This window comes from Pongo abelii, chromosome 4, assembly GCF_028885655.2.
Source record: "Pongo abelii isolate AG06213 chromosome 4, NHGRI_mPonAbe1-v2.0_pri, whole genome shotgun sequence".
NCBI classification, from domain to species: Eukaryota; Metazoa; Chordata; class Mammalia; order Primates; family Hominidae; genus Pongo; species Pongo abelii.
This window is the reverse complement of record NC_071989.2, coordinates 138,773,835-138,780,729: the sequence shown is the minus strand read 5'-3', so window position 1 is coordinate 138,780,729 and position 6,895 is coordinate 138,773,835.

Genomic DNA, 6,895 nt, shown 5'->3' with positions numbered 1-6,895 from the left:
TTCCTGACTTTTTAATGATTGCTATTCTAACTGGCATGAAATGGTATCTCATTCTGGTTTTGATTTGCATTTCTCTAATGACCAGTGATGAGCTTTTTTTCACATGTTTGTTGGCCGCATAAATGTCTTCTTTTGAGAACTGTCTGTTCATATCCTTTGCCCACTTTTTGATGGGATTGTTTGTTTTATTCTTGTAAATTTGTTAAAGTTTTTTGTAGATTCTGGATATTAGTCCTTTATCAGATGGATAGATTGCAAAAATTTTCTCCCATTCTGTAGGTTGCGTGTTCACGCTGATGATAGTTTCTTTTGCTGTGCAGAAGCTCTTTAGTTTAATTAGATCCTATTTGTCTGTTTTGGCTTTTGTTGCCATTGCTTTTGGAGTTTTAGTCATGAAGTCTTTGCCCATGCCTATGTCCTGAATGGTATTGCCTAGTTTTCTTCTTGGGTTTTTATGGTATTAGGCCTTATGTTTAAGTCTTTAATCCATCTTGAGTTAGTTTTTGTATCAGGTGTAAGGAAGGGGTCCAGTTTCAGTTTTCTTCATATGGCTCACCATTTTCCCAACATCATTTATTAAATAGGGAATCCTTTCCCCATTGTTTATTTTTGTCAGGTTTGTCAAAGATCAGATGGTTGTAGCTGTGTGGTGTTATTTCTGAGACGTCTGTTCTATTCCATTGGTTTATATATCTGTTTTGGTACCAGTACCATGCTGTTTTGGTTACTGTAGCCTTGCAGTATAGTTTGAAGTCAGGTAATGTGATGCCTCCAGCTTTGTTCTTTTTGCTTAGGATTGTGTTGGCTATACAGGCTCTTTTTCTGTTCCATGTGAAATTTAAAGTAGTTTTTTTTTTTTTAATTCTGTGAAGAAAGTCAATGGTAGGTTAATGGGAATTGCATTGAATCTATAAATTATTTTGGGCAGTATGGCCATTTTCACGATATTGATTCTTCCTACCCATGAGCATGGAATTTTTTTCCGCTTGTTTGTGTCCTCTCTTATTTCCTTGAGCAGTGGTTTGTAGTTCTCCTTGAAGAGGTCCTTCACATCCCTTGTAAGTTGGATATCTAGGTATTTATACTCTTTGTAGCAATTGTGAATGGGAGTTCACTCATGATTTGGCTGTCTGTTATTGGTGTATAGAAATGCTTGTGATTTTTGCACATTGATTTTCTATCCTGAGATTTTGCTGAAGTTGCTTATCAGCTTAAGCAGTTTTTTGGGCTGAGATGATGGGGTTTCTTAAATATGCAATCATGTCATCTGCAAACAGAGACAATTTGACTTCCTCTCTTCCTATTTGAATACCTTTATTTCTTTGCCTTGCCTGATTGCCCTGACCAGAATGTCCAGTACTACGTTGAATAGGAGTGGTGAGAGAGGGCATCCTTGTCTTGTGCTGGTTTTCAAAGGGAATACTTTCAGCTTTTGCCCATTCCGTATGATATTGGCTGTGGGTTTGTCATAAATAGCTTATTATTTTGAGATACGTTTCATCAATACCTAGTTTATTGAGTGTTTTTGGCATGAAGAGGTGTTGAATTTTATCGAAGGACTTTTCTGCATCTATTGAGATAATCATGTGGTTTTTGTCATTGGTTCTGTTTATGTGATGGATTACATTTATTGATTTGCGTATGCTGAACCAGCCTTGCATCCCAGGGATGAAGCCGACTTGTTTGTTGTGGATAAGCCTTTTGATGTGCTGCTGGATTCGGTTTGCTGGTATTTTATTGAGGATTTTTGCAACTGTGTTCATCAGGGATATTGGCCTGAAATTTTCTTTTTTTGTTGTGTTTCTGCCAGGTCTTAGTATCAGGATAATGCTGGCCTCATAAAATGAATTGGGAGGAGTCCCTGTTTTTCTATTGTTTGGAATAGTTTCAGGAAGAATGGTACCAGCTCCTCTTTGTACCTCTGGTAGAATTCGGCTATGAATCCGTCTGGTACTGGGCTTTTTCTGGTTGGTAGGCTATTAATTACTCCCTCAATTTCAAAACTTGTTATTGGTGTATTCGGGGATTCGACTTCTTCCTGGTGTATTCTTGGGAGGGTGTATGTATCCAGGAATTTATCCATTTCCTCTAGATTTTCTAGTTTACTTACACAGAGGTGTTTATAGTATTCTGTGATGGTAGTTTTTATTTCTGCGGGATCAGTGGTTATATCCCCTTTATCATTTTTTACTGTGTCTGTTTGATTCTTCTCTCTTTTCTTCTTTCTTAGTCTGGCTAGCAGTCTATCGATTTTGTTAATCTTTTCAAAAAACCAGCTCCTGGATTCATTGGTTTTTTTGAAGGATTTTTTGAAAGAGTCTCTGTCTCTTTCAGTTCTGCTCTGATCTTAGTTATTTCTTGTCTTCTGCTAGCTTTTGAATTTGTTTGCTCTTCCTTCTCTAGTTATTTTGTGATGTTAGGGTGTTGACTTTAGATCTTTCCCACTTTCTCACGTGAGCATTTAGTGCTATAAATTTCCCTGTAAACACTGCCTTAGCTGTGTCCCAGAGATTCTGGTACATTGTGTCTTTGTTCTCATTGGTTTCAAAGAACTTATTTGTTTCTGCCTTAATTTCATTATTTACCCAGTAGTCATTCAGGAGCAGGTTGTTCAATTTCCATGTAGTTGTGTGGTTTTAAAACAAATTGTTTTAGCTGTGCCTAGAAAATTATGACTATATGGTCTATAACACAACATTTTGTAGTAGAACACTTGTAATGAAAAAAAATCATTATTTCCACCAAAGACCCCTCCTAATGTTTGCATTAACAATTTTCAAATTAAAGCAAAAATTAATACAATTATCCTTGAAAAGGTATTTTTACAAAGCTCTCAAGTTTTTGCTTTTTTCTATATATTTTTCATGTTTAACTTTTTAATTGTATTTTCCCAAGAAAATCTACCAAGATTTCATTTTTAAATCAAAGCTAAATTTTATGTGTTTTTGTCTACATATTTATATGTATACACTCTACATATTTTTATATTTATATATTTAATCCATTTATTTTATAATTGTAATGGACATTTCCACGATTCTGTTTGAGTTTTAGTTGTTGATTTTTACTGCGTTTTGGCTTTTTCTTCTATAAGCTATTTTTGTTTTTATTGCTGTAAGTATTCAGAAAATATTCTTGTCTTTTCATGCTTAGTGGTTGGCTTTATTTTTTTAAGAAAAATAGATTTCACTTATTAACAACATAAAGAATAACTTATCCATTTATATTTTATTTAAATAAAAGGAAGAATCAAGCATGATTTTATTTGGCCTCACTCACCCACTTCACTCTACATTTTGATTTAAAAAATCTGGGATTTTATACACAGGTAAGTATTGTATTTTATCATTATTATCTTTAAATTATGTCTTAAAAAATTTATACAGTAATTATTTAGATGGAATTTTTATTTACTAGGTTTTGTTACTAGGTTTTAAAATTATTGTCCAGATCCCAATTTAAAGGATGCTACTGTTAGTTTTTCATCCCTGAAGCCCACATCTCTCCAAGAGGTAGTGGAAATATTTTATTTCTTCTTTGTTTGAATTCTACAGCCTCTTTGTGATTTGCTTAGTGATGATCCCTTTGATATCTTTTAGATAATTAAATCTAAACTGAATTTGTAGAACTCTAATAATGTTGCATATATGTCCATTTTTGTGAATGTTACAAAGGGAAATAAAGATGTCAATTCAAACTTTATTAGTAACTAGCTGGTACTGTATCCTAGAAATTTGTGCTTTTATATGGAATAGCTTAAAATATCCTGGAAGAGTCATTATGAGAAAATATTTTGAAAATAAACCAAAAAAAGCCCTCAGTTACAATAAAAATAGTATTGTGTTGTCACTATTAACTTTACTCTTACTTCAAATAACACAACTGTTTTTGATCACATTGTTTTAAGTAATAGATTACCTTTAAGGTAAAATCTGCCTATTAGGAAAATTTTAGGGTCCATTTTTCTACCTTCAATATTAAACAACTTAAGGAGTATACTTGAGAAGTTACTCCCTGAAAAATAAAAAACATTACTGTGTTTTGAATTATCTGATAATTGTATCAACAAATACACATAACTTGTATCAACATTTGGTATAACACAATGAGTGAAGCTTATTTGAGAATCGTATTATTTAAAAGGCCAAAATTTTCAATATGAATTTTGGAGCTGTATATAATAAATTTGAACTATGTTCAACATATTGTCAGCTGTTTAAGAACACAGCTGCTAAACAACAAACTCAAATCTAGTGAAAAGATAGTCTAGAGGAATAGCTACATAACTAAAACAGCAGAAACATTTTCCTAAACTATAACTTAATATGTTTCTTTTAAGCATAGAAATCCTAGTTCCTGATCCTTTTCTTTGTAGCTAGGCAACATTGACTCTGTGCAGTGGTTTCTTTTGGAATGTTACTTTGAGGTTGGATACAGAGAGCACTTCTCTGAGCAGTGGGTTCCTTTTATAGATCCTTTCAAATAAAAGGCAGTTGAGTGTATCTGTTGAATGACCCATATGACTACTGGGCAAGTTAGCAAGGATCTAGAAAATCAACGAATATCACTAAGACAAGAAAAACTACTTTTTACATGAGTGATTAAATTCTAAAAATTATTTTTCTCATTTAAAACCGTTATTTCAGGCATACAGAGAATAGAAATATAAAGATAAAAATTTTGAGGAATTGGTAAAAACAAATATTTCTCATCATGAGGAGTTATACCAGAATCTGCAGTTAAAATAAGATCTAGATAAATTCCTAGTTCTTCAGTGTCCTTATCAGCTACCAGTTTTCTATGCCTCAAATATCCTGAGAGCTGGGTGATTTCTACCCACATTCAGTGTGAAAGAGTATCTCATCATGCCCTTTACTTCAAATTTAGAAATCACCTTGTTTATACTTAGTATACTGTCCGTGTTCAGGAGAATGACATGAACAGGAAATTATAAGAGAACTGAGTATTTGAGAATCAATTAAATTTTCCACAGGTCTTGTACTGTGAATTTTCTTTAAAGAGAGTAAAAGCTAAAAGCTAGCAGGTAATACTGAAAGGCTAGAAATCTGTTGCAATCAGAACACTAATGATAATGCCACTTAAATACTTTTTTTTTTTTTTTTTTTTTTTTGAGACGGAGTCTTGCTCTGTGGCCAGGCTGGAGTGCAGTGGCGTGATCTTGGCTCACTGCAACCTCCACCTCCCAGGTTCAAGCAATTCTCCTGCCTCAGCCTCCTGAGTAACTGGGACTACAGGTGTGTGCCACCACACCCGGCTAATTTTTGTATTTTCAGTAGAGATGGGGTTTCACCATGTTGACCAGGATGGTCTCGATCTCTTGACTTCAGGGGATCCACCTGCCTTGGCCTCCCAAAGTGCTGGGATTACAGGTGTGAGCCACCATGCCCGGCCTAAATACTCATTTTCTTATGCTGTATGTGACGAATACACACACACACACACACACACACACACACACACACACACAATTTTCCAAGCATTGTATCTTATTATACTCAGTGAAGAGTTAAGCTCTCTCAAATCTCAACACTGAGCTTCCAAAATGATTTATTGCTATTAAATGGAGATACAAAAATAAGAAGTAGTCTGTATACTCTATGTATATAGATTTCAGTTACAATAGGCAGCAGAGCCCAAATTTTGAGGACAGATTATAAAGTTTCTCAGGAAATCCAGGCCTATTGAAGAGAAGTACAAAGCCATATGCATTATTCTTGTTTTTGCTTTATTTTAAAATCTTATTTATACTAGGATTTCAGAAAACCAAAATTTGATTGGCAGTAGAATTGTGTTTTTGTGCCAGTTCCTTAAATTAAGGGAAAAAAAGAAGTGGCAGTAAGATTATGGATTTCAGTATGTGATCAGAGTCAAGTTCTAGGAAGCTTAAGTTGTAGGAACTTGGAAATTCTTTGATTACACATAGTTTCTGAGGAATGCATAATGCATATCATTCTCCATGTAGTGGCTTCATTCAATTCCCATATTATAGAGCTTCTCATTTTCACTTATATAAATACTTAGGTTAGATGAAATAATGACAAACATCAGTAACAATTAAGTAACAGGTAGTATTACTTATATTGCATATAAAATTTAAGAAAGTAACATGAACAAAATTATAGCCTAAATCATATAGAAATTTAATGTAAAGCATCTTTGAAAAATTCCGTGGCTGTGCTAATCACCCAGGAATCAATGCCCTTTGATGAATTCACTCTGTGACTCTGGAAAACTGGGAGATAACAATGACCTTCAACCTAAAATCTGGGTACCTGATGAAACCTGCCATCTTTAATTTTGCATAATAACTTACTTTGCATATATTTATTTATGGTGTAATACTGTCCAAATGTAAATACTTGGCATTCTGTTTTATCCATATATCCCTATCTAGTACTCACTCAACACATATCTAGTTCTTTATCTGTTCTACTTCCTTCTAAGTCACAATATGTTGAAAATTTTTCATGAGAAAAGTACATTTTTCTCAAAACCATCAATTTTTACACTTCCTCACCCATGTTCTTCTGTGCAAACATCTATTGAGAGAATAAGGGTTGAGTCTTGCTATCATACCACTTGGGGCTCTTTGCTCCAGAGATTAGTCTTTAGTTTCAAGGAGCATGACTATTTTCCTCAATAAATCTCACTGGCCTCAGACATAAACAGATTGAATGAATTCACAGATGACCTTAGCTGTTCCCTCTCGTATTCTCTTTCCAGATCATATGTATCAATGATGTTCACATGAGAATGTGTGGACCTTGGCTTTGTTAAATAATTTAATATATGAAAATACAGGTAAGGCATATAATGGAAGCCAAGAAACTCTTCAGCACTTAAGGTCTAGGTTATATTTTAGAATTATGTTTTT